General features: G+C 37.1%; 1 protein-coding gene across 1 annotated transcript in view; it reads left to right on the top strand.

The window, feature by feature from the left end:
* The window catches only part of CPEB3 (cytoplasmic polyadenylation element binding protein 3), a 172267-nt gene that overhangs the window by 102839 nt on the left and 57315 nt on the right, over positions 1–12113 (top strand). The gene's annotated exons all lie outside the window — the stretch shown is intronic.

The raw sequence follows: 12113 nt of genomic DNA, 5'->3' as shown, positions 1-12113 counted from the left end.
TTCCCTACAGTGTTTTCATTGAAACCAGCTTCTTGTTTGATTGTACTTTGCTTGTTTTTTTTTAAATGTAGGAAGGCTTGAGAATGGAATCAGAAGATGAATTGGTCCTATTTTATGGTGGGCACATTAATATGGAGTAACTGTTTTTAAAGAGATCTGAATAATTGCTTTAAACTGCTTACATAGACCTGTGAATTCCAACTTGTTCCCAAAGTGAAAAGATTTGCCTACTGGACAGATGAGAAATAGCCACAATGTTATCATGTAAATTGTACATACTCAAAAGTCAATGGAATTGTGTAACTTGAATATGAGTGTCTGGTTATGGTTTTGCAACTGTAAGTCATCCTTGCAGTTTGACTGGAAATTTGACTGGAAAAGGTCTGTGCTAGTATAATTACTAGTATTGCAATCACTTCTCAAAATAGCTATGTTTTCTTACCGTGTGTGTGTGTGTTTATGCACATGCACATTTTATAATGCAACTAAAACTCCAAAATGTTCAGACACTTGACTCTGAATAGGAAAATGATGCTAATACTAAGTGCAAGCTCAGCAGGTCCACAGGACTACTTGCCAATATTATTTCAGCTTCACTTCTGTTTTGTTTATACCAAGGAGGATGCTTTTTTTAAATTGTTTGATTAATCTACAGTTTTTTCATTAAAATTGATGCTACTAAAGTGTAGTGTTCTGAATGATACCTCTGATAATGTTTTGGATTATCCCTATTAGAGTGCCACTCATCTTTGATTTGAATGTTAAAGTTATTCAGGAAATGGACTACTACAGAATAAGCTCCATATCAGTTTCAGGGAGGGGCTGCTATTCTCTCGTGGCTTAAATGTCTTAGTACTTTCATTCTAGTGCCTTTTTAATTTTAAGGAGTAAAAAGCAGTCAGAAAAGTGAAGTCTGATCTTGCTGATTTACAATGAGTCAGTATTTTAATTTTCTTATTGCTTGGTTCTCTGCTGCCTTCACACCAAAATAACTTTTAAAACCTGTTCATTTTTTTCAATACCTTTTCAGTAGTAGAAACTAGGTATTGAACAAAGTTTGTCTAAACCTCTGTTCTGTATAGTTTGCTGTGGTGCACATTTTGTTAAAATATGAGAGTACTACTAAATTCTGCCACGGTGAGCCACTAACTTTACTTAAATTTGAGATGTGAACAATACCTCATAGTAACTGAATGTGCAATTTGAGGCAAATTCTTGTCTTGCATTGTACCTTGCAGTGATTATAGCTGTACATTTTGAATTGCTTCATTTTGATGCTCCTAAATTCCTCTGTATAAAGGCATTAGAGCTTTTTTTTTTTTTTTTTGAACTCTGTAATTTGATTATCAATATTAACTAGAATTGTCCAAAGGGATATTCAGATAATTTACTTCATGATCAATTTGTTTCACAACTATATACTGTACAATGGGGAAATTGGTTTTGTCACCATTTAAATGTGAAAAGTATATATGGCTTTTCTATTTAAATCAACTGTGTTCTGACTTTATTAATTTGGGATTTCCAAATTAAGTAATAGTCCCTTCAGGGTTGCTTTTAATCATGTTCACATTATTATGGCATTTCAGTGCTGTTTTGACCAATTTCCTGCCTTAGTCAGCTGTCCCAACCAGATAAGCATCCTCCTGCTGTGTGCCTTTTATGGCTTCATTTTCATTGTTTATATTAGTAACCCATGAGTTCCTTAATATCATAATCCACTTTCTGTGATATTTGCATGAATTACTTTTTATATTCACTGCTGCCTCTAATTTTGCTCAGCAAATCTGAATTTGAATGCTAGAAGGTAATATTTTTCAAAATTATTTCCTTCACTGACTTTTGTTAAGCAAGGTTTACTTTAGATTGGTTTATGTGGAAATGTCTTGCATCTTGACAAATTTGATTCTGGGATCTATTTTAATTTTATGGTAGCTGTCATTTGCATAGGCATAACCTTGTTTTGTTGTTGTCATACAGTTCATCCTCCATAATTATAATTAAGCTACAGTTATGTATTTTTTACATTTAAATTCTAAGAACTGCTCTATATATGTTTTGTTTGTCATCCTTACAGATCAGTTGAAAATATATATGGTGTGTTCACATGTGAATTAATGCACTTTTGCTACTGCTCCAATAATATAATTAAGATGAAGCATTAAGTTTTTAGTACCTCTAAAGGTACTACATAAATTAACATTAAGCTGCCCTAACATGCACTAGCAAAAGTGCATGCCTTTTTAGTGATGCTTAATGTGCACTAGCCTATTCTACTGTGTATTATTGTATTAGCACTGTTTTTGACTTGATGCTTTAATGTGTGGTAGAATAGGCTACATTAAAACACATGTGTGTATGCACCCATAGTGTTTATCAGAATCCCAGACAACTCTGAATTGAAATGACCCCCCGCCCCTCTCATAATTAGATTCTATACATGGAAAAACTATAGATTTGTTATCATTTTCCATCTTTAGTTCCTAATTACTTGGGGTGTCATCTTTAAATTAGTCCCCTTCCCACCACTGTAACTGGGTAAGCAGTGGCAGGGGGACAGGTGGGAGGTGAGCTGAGTAGCTTACTCCTTGCTTCCTGCGTCTTGGACCTCTGGTGCCTGCCCTGCTGCTTATCCACTGACTCTGGCTCTGCTCGAGCCTGGGACTTGGAGAACGTAGAATTATAGAAAATTAGGGTTGGAAGGGACCTCAGGCAGTCATTTACCCCCTGCTCCAAGCAGGACTGTCCCCACCTATATCATCCCACCCAAGTTTTGTCTACCTGGGTTTTAAAAACTTGCAAGGATGGAGATTCTACCACCTCTCTGGGTAACCTGTTCCAATGCTTTACTATCCTACTAGTGAGAGTTCTTTCTAAATTCTAACCTAAACTTCCCTTGCTGTAGCTTGAGACCATTGATCCTTGTTCTATTATCTCCTACCACTGAGAACAGTCTAGCTCTATCCTCTTTGGAACCACCCTTCAGGTAGTTGAAGGCTGCTATTAAATCCCACTTTGGTCTTCTCTTTTCTGCAGACTAAGTAAACCCAGTTCCCTCAGCCACCCCTCACAAGTTGTGTGCCCTGTCCACCTGACAATTTTCATTGCCCTCTGCTGAACGGTATCCAATTTGTCCACATCCTTTCTGTAGTGGGGGGCCCAAAACTGGATACAGGACTCTATTCAGCACTGGTGAGGCCACATCTAGAGGGGAATAATCACTTCCCTTGATCTGCTGATAATACTCCTATTAATGCAGCCCATTATGCCGTTATCCCTATTTGCAACAAGTGCACACTGTTGGCTCATATTCAACTTATTGTCCACTGTTACCACTAGGTCCTTTTCTGCAGAGCTGCTGCTTAGCCAATTGGTCCCCAACCTGTACTGGTACATGGGATTGTTCTGTCCTAAGTGCAGGACTTTGTGCTTATTGAACCTCATGAGATTATTTATTTATTTTTGGTCCAGTACTCCAATTTGTCGAGGTTGCTCTGAATCCTAGTCCTACCCTTCAGTGTATCTACTACTCACCTCAGCTGGTGTCATCTGCAAACTTAGTGAGGGTTCACTCTATCTCATCTTCCAGGCCATTGGTGAAGATATTGAACAAAACCATCCCCAAGCCTTTGGGGCAGTCTTTTTGACATGACTGCCTTATAGACATTGAGCCATTGCCCTCTGAGCCCAATGATCTAGCCAGTTTTCTATCCACCTTATAGTCCATTCATCCAACCTGTACTTTCTTAGATTGCTTGCAACAGTATTGTGGGAGACTGTATCAAAAGCCTTGTTAAAGTCAAGGCATATCACATCCATTGTTCTCCCCACATCCACATAGCCAGTCATCTCATCACAGAAGGCAATTAGGTGGCTTCTCCAGCCCTAGCCTGGCCTTGCAGCAGTAGCGGTGGTGGAGGCAGCTCCAATCCTGGTTTTGGCTAGAGTTGCAACCATTGCAACTACTGCTCTGTGGCTGGCTTAAGGGCCAAACCAGCCATGTGCTCCAGGCTGGAGCTGGGATTGGAGCCAGAGGGTAAGTGGTGGCAACAAGAGCCCTAGGATGCGCAGCAGAGGCTGCAGGGGGGGGGGGGGGCGGGAACACCGACACAATAGTGGCTGTGGCTGTGGCTGTGGCTCTGACCCTAACCCTAGGTCAGGGCTGGAGTCGGAGCTGCTGCAGCTGCCTGACGCTGACTCGTACTCAAATCTAAGACTAGAAGCTTTTTTCTGCATGCTTAATGGATGGGAGGCTCATCTTTGATTCAGATAAACAGGGTAGTTACTAGGTTAATCACAATTTTTAAAGTTCTTTCAGAGAGAGATGAACTGCAACATATAGATTCCTAAATTTAATTTCATATTTTTAATGGTAAATAAGATCCTTTTTCCCAGGTAGTAAGTGAATAATATTTTGGTGTTGCCTGTCTCGCTTAGTCTTGACCAGCATGAGTGGGTTTCTTTGTTTGTTTACAATCATGTTAATTCTAGGGTAGTGGGCCTTTAATTTCCAAAGGTATAGTTAATACAGCTAACACTATTTCAAATATTGCATTTGAAAGGGGCATGTTTTTGATTTGTTTAGACATAGTTCCATATTATTCTTCCTTGTTTGTGGAAGGTATTGTTTAAACAATAAAATAATGAGGAAATCAGAAAAAAACCTTTTGTACAATAGCTTATAATTCTGAAGTGATAATTAAAAATGAAATATAAGTTACAATCACTTTTCATAATTATTGGTAAGTCGGCATGGTTAACCTCTGACTATCATCATCCTAGTTGTGGGCCCAGGACCCTTTGAGCTATTTGCTGTATAAACGCAGTAGTCTACATAGAGTTTCATAATAACTTAATTTCTACACATGCAGTGTGGTTCATGAAAAATTTTGAAGTTCAGTCAAAGCATTAGATTTTGGAGTAAAGTTGAAGGAAAACTGCTTAAGAATATTATGAATGAGTTTGAGGAGGAAAAAGTCAGTAAGCTGTTTGGTACTGTGTTTTTGCCATTACTTGACAATGTTGATTCATCCTTTAAAATTACTAGAAAGATCTGAATTATTTAAGAGTGCATCTACAGTACAAAAATTGGGACCCATAATACGCTACTAGTGCAGTTATGCAGCAGTAATGAGAGCCATGCACATGATCAGAGGGCAAGAGAATAGACCTTATGAAGAGAGGCTGAGAGCCATGGGACTCTTCAGTCTGGAAAAGCACAGGCTCAGCAGGGACCTGGTGCCTGCCTATAAGTACACACGGGGTGTTCATCAGGATCTGGAAGAATGTCTGTTCACCAGAGCGCCCCCAGGAAAAACAAGGACCAATGATCATAAACTGCTACAAGACTGTTTTAGGCTGGACATAAGAAAACATTTCTTTACTGTCCAGGCCCCCAAGACCTGGAATAGATTCCCTCCAGATGTGGTACAGGCACCTACTCTGGACTTATTCAAGAAACGCTTGGATGCTTATCTTCCTGGGGTCTTTTGACCCTAGCTGACTTCCCGCCCATGGGGCAGGAGGTTGGACTTGATGATCTTTGAGGTCCCTTCCAGCCCTAACGTCTATGAAATAGGAACAGGTGATTCTGTACCTTTGAGATAACTTTGTATAGTTGTGTTTGTTACCATGTTGTTTAACCATGGAAACAGAGCATGCCCATGCTCTGGATAATAACACTAAGCATATGACCTTTTTTCTCTTTCCTGTTAAAAGTAAGTTCAATATTAAAAATACATTAATTTTACAATAGATAATCTCTGTGGTGCACCTAAATATTAGCATGTTGCATTTCACATTATGCTGGTTGTTTGCTTTCTTCTCTTCAGTGTTCCTTTCATGTATCTTTTAAATAAGTTATTTGGATCCCACAGTGTAATTTTTACGTTGGTATTTCAGCTATTTTTGTTTTTACGTTCCTTTAGAGAGGTAAAGAGAAAAAGCCAACAATTCTCTTTCTATCATCTGAAAAATAATATTCTTTCATGGAAAAATGCAGCAGCTCCTCTTCAAGAGGATGATGCCCTTGATTTGAGGATCCTGTTTCTCAGACTAACAATAATGGCATGAGTGGAAATTTCCTTTCCCACTTGGTGCCAACTGACTTCTTTTTTTTTTTTAAGAAAAAAAAAGAATTGTTCCAGCCAATATGAGACCCAGCTTAGTGTCAGGTCATCTTTCTAGCATCTTTTTACCAACCGTGTAAGGAGGAAAATTAGTGTTTCAGGTCTGCAGATCCCCACAACTGTGCAGCTACAAATGGTAAATGAAGTTAACTTTTTTCCTTTTCTCCCTTTTTCATAGGTAAGTTCTGCCCCCCACAGGAAGCAGAAGTGTCCAATCAGTCATCTAACAAACTTAGTTTTTGGGCTCTTACTCTAGATTGACCTTTCTTTCCATTGCCTGATTTGTGAATCTTGGCCCTCACCATATTGTCAAATTTGTAATGCCACAAATACTCTTGTTGGGTTGAGATCTCTGGGTGTCTTCAAAATACCATGTTTCAGATTATTCTCCACTAGTTTATAACCTTGGAATGCTAATTTGATGTATATAGTCATTTTAGTTTTATCATATAGCATATGTGGTTGACTTTTTTGCAATGTACACTTATCAGAATCTATTCTTTTACTATTTTGGGGGTTTACTCATCAAGGGCAATTCTCATTGAAGTTTTGAATTGTATGCCACAATCGTTCAAGGCAATATGAACCAGTTTAGGCAACTTGTTTTCAGTATATTTAAGAATGCCAAGTATTTGAATTCAGATAATTTTGATTACTGTCTATAAATAATAGATTTCTATGTGAACTATTTAAAAATGTTTTGTACCAAATGACTTATTTTAATTAGTATTACTACAACATTGTGTACCATCTCTTTTAATATTTATAAAGGATAGGTGTAACATTATCATTTTAAATGAGAGATCTGTGTTTTTTGGTTCTTTGATATATAGAATACACTCACACAGCAAGTGTGCTTTTACATTTTTCTTTCTTTAAGATTTTTTTTCCCCCCTAGCATTTGCATTTTCTGAACTTCATTCATCAGGAGGTTTGTTAATGAGTTCTTACCTCTTCCCTTCCCTTACTTTTTTCCCGGAGGGGAAGGGATGGTAGGAGGGTTGGAAAGACAGAAAAGTGACATTATCTTTCCTTTTGGAGCTAAATCTAATCATAGTTCTGACCACAATACCAACAATTTTCTTCTGTGTTTACATGCAGCAAGGAGTTATGGGCGGAGACGAGGTAAATATTTACTAAATGTTTTGCTCGCCAAGTTATGGATAATGGGGGTAGGGGAAGAGAGTGCTTTTCAGTTTATGATGTAATATACATTTTCCAATCTTTGTTGATCAGTTGTCTCTAGTAACTCAATTAATATTCTTAGTTTGCAAAATATCTTAATTTTAGAGTGATTTCCCCCACCCCCCCCACATCCCCAACCAGTATTATTCAGTTTGTTGCTTCTTAATAATGCTCTGAAGAAATAAATTCAGAACCTTTTTCTCATGCTTGCATGTTCTGTAGTTTGCTTTTAATTATGGTGTTATGCTCCAGCGAAGGAAATAAATTTCAGGTTCTTATGTATTTGAAAATGCAAAGGTTAAGTGATTCATTGCTAAACTTAAAAGTATGCGTTTGCATAGGTGAGACAATTTTGTTTTTATTAAAGTCATGAAATTTGATTGGCTAAATCAAACTGTGAATCTCTGTTTTAATAATCCTCAGTATTAATTATCTACAAAAAAAAAAAAGCTTGATTTGGACTCCAAGTTTCACATTTTAACTGCATCTCAACATTCAAGAATCCACTTTTGATTTAACTGAAAGCACTTTACAAAGGGAGTAGCATCCATCCAGAATGTCTATGTAAAAGCATTGCTACCTATTTAGTCTTGGAGAACAATGTAAGTGAGAAATATTAAGGAAGTTGAGCACCAGAAAGTTGCTAACTTTTTAAAATTAAATCAAAATTTAATTTACCATGTAATGTAGTTCATATAGTGCTGTGACTTATGCTGTGGAACCTGCTACATTGTGACCTGAATATGGATCTGAAGTCTGATGGCTTCCTACAGAAGTTAGAAAATAAATTTCAAATTCCAGAGCTTATAGAATGATTTTGTGATACCTTCAGGTTCTTTTTCTTGCACAGCTAATTCAAATCCTTTTCTTGTGATGTAAAAGAAAATCGGATATAAGTCTGATAACTGATGGCTTACTCATGGATCCTTTGGAAAAAGGCTACTGAAAATGTTTTGTTAGATTTTTAATGCAAAATTACAGGTCATGAAAATAAGTGATACAATATTTAGTAAGACCTACTATATTTTCTCTCATACAGCACTCACTGTTTTTCCAAAAATCAGCAATTGGAAATTGGGGCGAGGGGTCTATTTTCAGTGAGGAAATTAAGGTAATAGCACTTTCTGCAGAATAAGCCTCTTTTAGGGGAAGGAGAAAGTAATGCTGCATGTCGTTGTACAGGTGACAGTGCAATGAGCATGTGGGGCTTTAGAAATGTTGGCTGTGGACAATAGCAGCCCTCCACCCTCTATGTGCTGTCCATGTGCAGCGTTACTTTTCTCTTTCTCCTGTGAGGCTCATGCTGCAGAAACTCCCACTGACTCAGCAAGAACCTTTGCCCCAGCACCTGGGATTCAGCTGTGTTGTATTTCTAAAGCAGAGCTGAACTCCAGGTTTTAGGACAGAGGTTCCTGCTGAATCAACTGGATGGGCCCTCAGCTGACTTAGCAGGTGCTGTTGCCCAGGACTAGGATCTCAGTTGACCTGGCTAAAATTGGGCCTTCAGCTGACCACCCAACTCAGCATGAGAAGCAAAGAAGGGTCAGGCAGTTTGGGTCAGCCAGCAGCACCTGTGGTATCTTACAACTAGGGGGTTAACAGAGCAGCCACAATGTTTTACCTCCCCCCACCCCTCTGAAGCTGCCTGTGTTTCCCTAGGATAATACTATAAAGAAAAGATCTTTTTTTCTTTATTCTGCCTTTCAAAAACAAAGTGTGTATGTTATTCAGGGGCATATTGTATGTAAGAAAATATAGTAGTTGAATACAATAATGCCAGACCCCCAGTAAGATTCTATCATTCTGAGTCTTGGAATAGTAGGCTATTCCAAGATTTAACTTGCAGGATTTAGAACAGTTTTGTTCTTAGGTTAATTTTTTTTTTAATGAACCAGAATTACCTTTTTAATTTTTTTTCCTTATCCCTTAAAAGACTTGTTAAATAAAGAATTAATAATTGATATGGCAGTTAAGATATTTTGATATGGTTTTTATTGCTTATTGAATAGTAAAGTAAAACAGTAATGGTGATATATTTTTGGCTCAATACCATGTATTTCAGGATCCTTGACATTAAGACTTATTTCAATCTTTTTTTGTTTATATGTGGCTGATCAGTTGGAAATAAAGCATACTGTGTATTCATGGTGAAATATGACTTGAATTAATTATATCATGTATATTTATTATATGATTTTCAGGGCATAATTTTAGTTCGCGTTGAACTGTGTGTGAGAGGGGGGAATTAAAGTAGATGCATTAGAATGTTGGTATGATGTTCAACAGGCGCATAGTTTCCATGTTTCTTAACTGAGGCAGTAAATCATGGGGAAACAATCCATACTGAACTTGAATTTACATTTTAAAGAATTGTACGGGGGTTTCATAACTAGAAAAATCTATCCTTTGTTTTTAAATTTAAATATTTGCCACACCAAGGAACAACTCCTAGTTACATGGCAGAAAGTCAGCAAAGTGAACCCTCACATACATTTGTGCATGTCTTTATTGCTCATATTTCACACTGTGTTACTGCAATTACCAGTAAAAATGATTGCAGTCAACAAGAGATCTAGAAAAGGTGGTACTCTCTCAGTACACGAAAACTGAGAAATAATTAATTATTTTTAAAAACTTAATTGTTAGTTCAAAAAAATTAAGATTCATCAGCACTCTGATGGGCTAACTGTAGTGAATATGTATTGACAGATTTTTTCATACCAGACTCTTTTCTTTCTGTCTGAGATGTAAAATCTTGCTTATATAGCAATTGGAATACAGGACTGTGTTTTAGTTTTTATTCATATATTCCTTTTGAATTTAAGAGTGAGGTGCATCAATTTTTCTCTTTGTTTTAGTGAGTTGACATAGTAAATGCTAAATACCATGACATCTGTTTTATGCTTTTTTTTTCAGAACTGAGTCTACAGAGTACATTGTTGTCTTTTTTTTTTTTAAACTCTAACAGTGATAAACAAACTTTTTTCTGTAGAGTCTGTTCAGGACATCTTGGTTGCTCTTAATTGTTGAACATTTTAATATGATGGTAATGCTCAGAAGTCATCTATTTATTTGACTGGGCATGGAATTCTGATGGATTATAGTGAACAGTGGCCAGGTGACCAAGGGCAGTGGGACACATGGGGGCACTGGGAATTTGTGGCTGTGATCATGCTGCTGGTGTGATTTGTGCAGCTGCAAGCAGCTGACCTTTTTTCTGCTCTCCATCAAGTTGATGCTCATAGTGGCTGCCTTCATCACCCCACCCTCATTACACTACCAATGTTGAGATTAGGATTTCTTTTGTCTTGCAGAAGGCACACTGGTTAGTGTCTCATGCAGCTTCCTTAGCCTGATGAAGCATAAATGTTCTAGAAATCCATTCTTTTCATCCAGTAAGCAAGTTACTGAATGATTCTTTTGGTTTACCCCCTATCTATTTGCAACGTTCAAATACTGTACTCTTATCTTTGTTCTTAATACCTCCTTGCATAAATCCCTCACCATGTGAAGAAAACATGAGACTTTTTAGAGCCAGGAGGGAGGTTCCATATACACCTCTCCAAGATGCAAGACCAGCTTCTTTAACTCAATTCAGGGAAATAAATTCTGAATCCAATATTTTTGAGAGTGAAATCAGAATTTAAAACAGGGTACTAGGTTGTGCTAGCTATACTTTTCTTCGTGTAGAACGTAAGAATTTTGGTAGTTTATCTGCTTAATAAAGACTTCATATATTTTAATTAGGCTGCTTACTTCACCTAACTGCCCATCTTCATAGTCTCCTATGCTTACTTTGTCATCTGCCTCTGCTCAGACCAGGCCTGTCCTCACATTTGATGGTGTGAGGCTTTAGCTCCACTTAAATTAGGTTAAAACACTCCAAAATATCTTGGAAAAAAACATTTTGTAGCATTAATGGAATGGCCTGGATGTTGGGTTTTTTTCACATTAATTTAGAAAAAGCAGTGAAAATAGTTTTTACTGTAAACTTCACAATATCGATTTCACTACATCCTAAATTGAAATATATTTTAGAGTTCTACACTTAACAATAATAGACAATGTTGTCCAATAACTTCCTTGCCTTTTGAAAGCCAGCCTTAATTATAAAACGTGGTTTTCAGGTTCATTGCTAAAACCCTTATCTCATGTTAGAAGAAATACTTTTTTCTCCAGAATGACTGCTCAACTGTAGCTTTTAAGAAATGTAAACAATGCTAATAGTAAAATGCTTGCTTGAATTGGCAAAGAGGGAATACATTTTGTAGAAAGGCTGTGCTTAAGGTGAGGAGACTTTTACAGGTGAACTACTCTAACAGAGAAACTTATTGCAATTCTGTGCTTCCTGATTTAACTAGAGTGGTAAAGGGATAATGGAATTATACACTTAACACACAAATTATCATGTGCTTTTATTGCACTGAAAAATGATCCACCCATCTACATGGAAATGGACCCTTTTATATAAAAAAATGGCTGCCGCTGTTTCTTCACATGCTTGTTAACTAATTTTATAAACTAGTTGGTGATGGGCATCAACTTTTGAAAGACTTGCTACTAGGACTCCTCTTCCATATGTAACCATTCATAGTGTTTACTTCTGTCAACAAACTAACCCACAATGATTGTACTTGTTATGGTAGGAGACACAATGGGTGGTTCTATTTACAGAGTGAGGCCCTTTTGAGTGAACTGCAAATTCTGTTAAGCTAAAGAAAAACAGAAGACTGAAGCAGGCTTTGTTTCTTAGTGGAATATTTGCTTTTCCAGAAAAGAATTTTAACTACAGAAACTCAA

This window comes from Alligator sinensis, unplaced genomic scaffold, assembly GCF_000455745.1.
Source record: "Alligator sinensis unplaced genomic scaffold, ASM45574v1 scaffold472_2, whole genome shotgun sequence".
In the NCBI taxonomy this organism is placed as follows: Eukaryota; Metazoa; Chordata; order Crocodylia; family Alligatoridae; genus Alligator; species Alligator sinensis.
The sequence above is the reverse complement of the archived record's forward strand: the minus strand, read 5'-3'. Positions and strand labels throughout refer to the sequence as shown.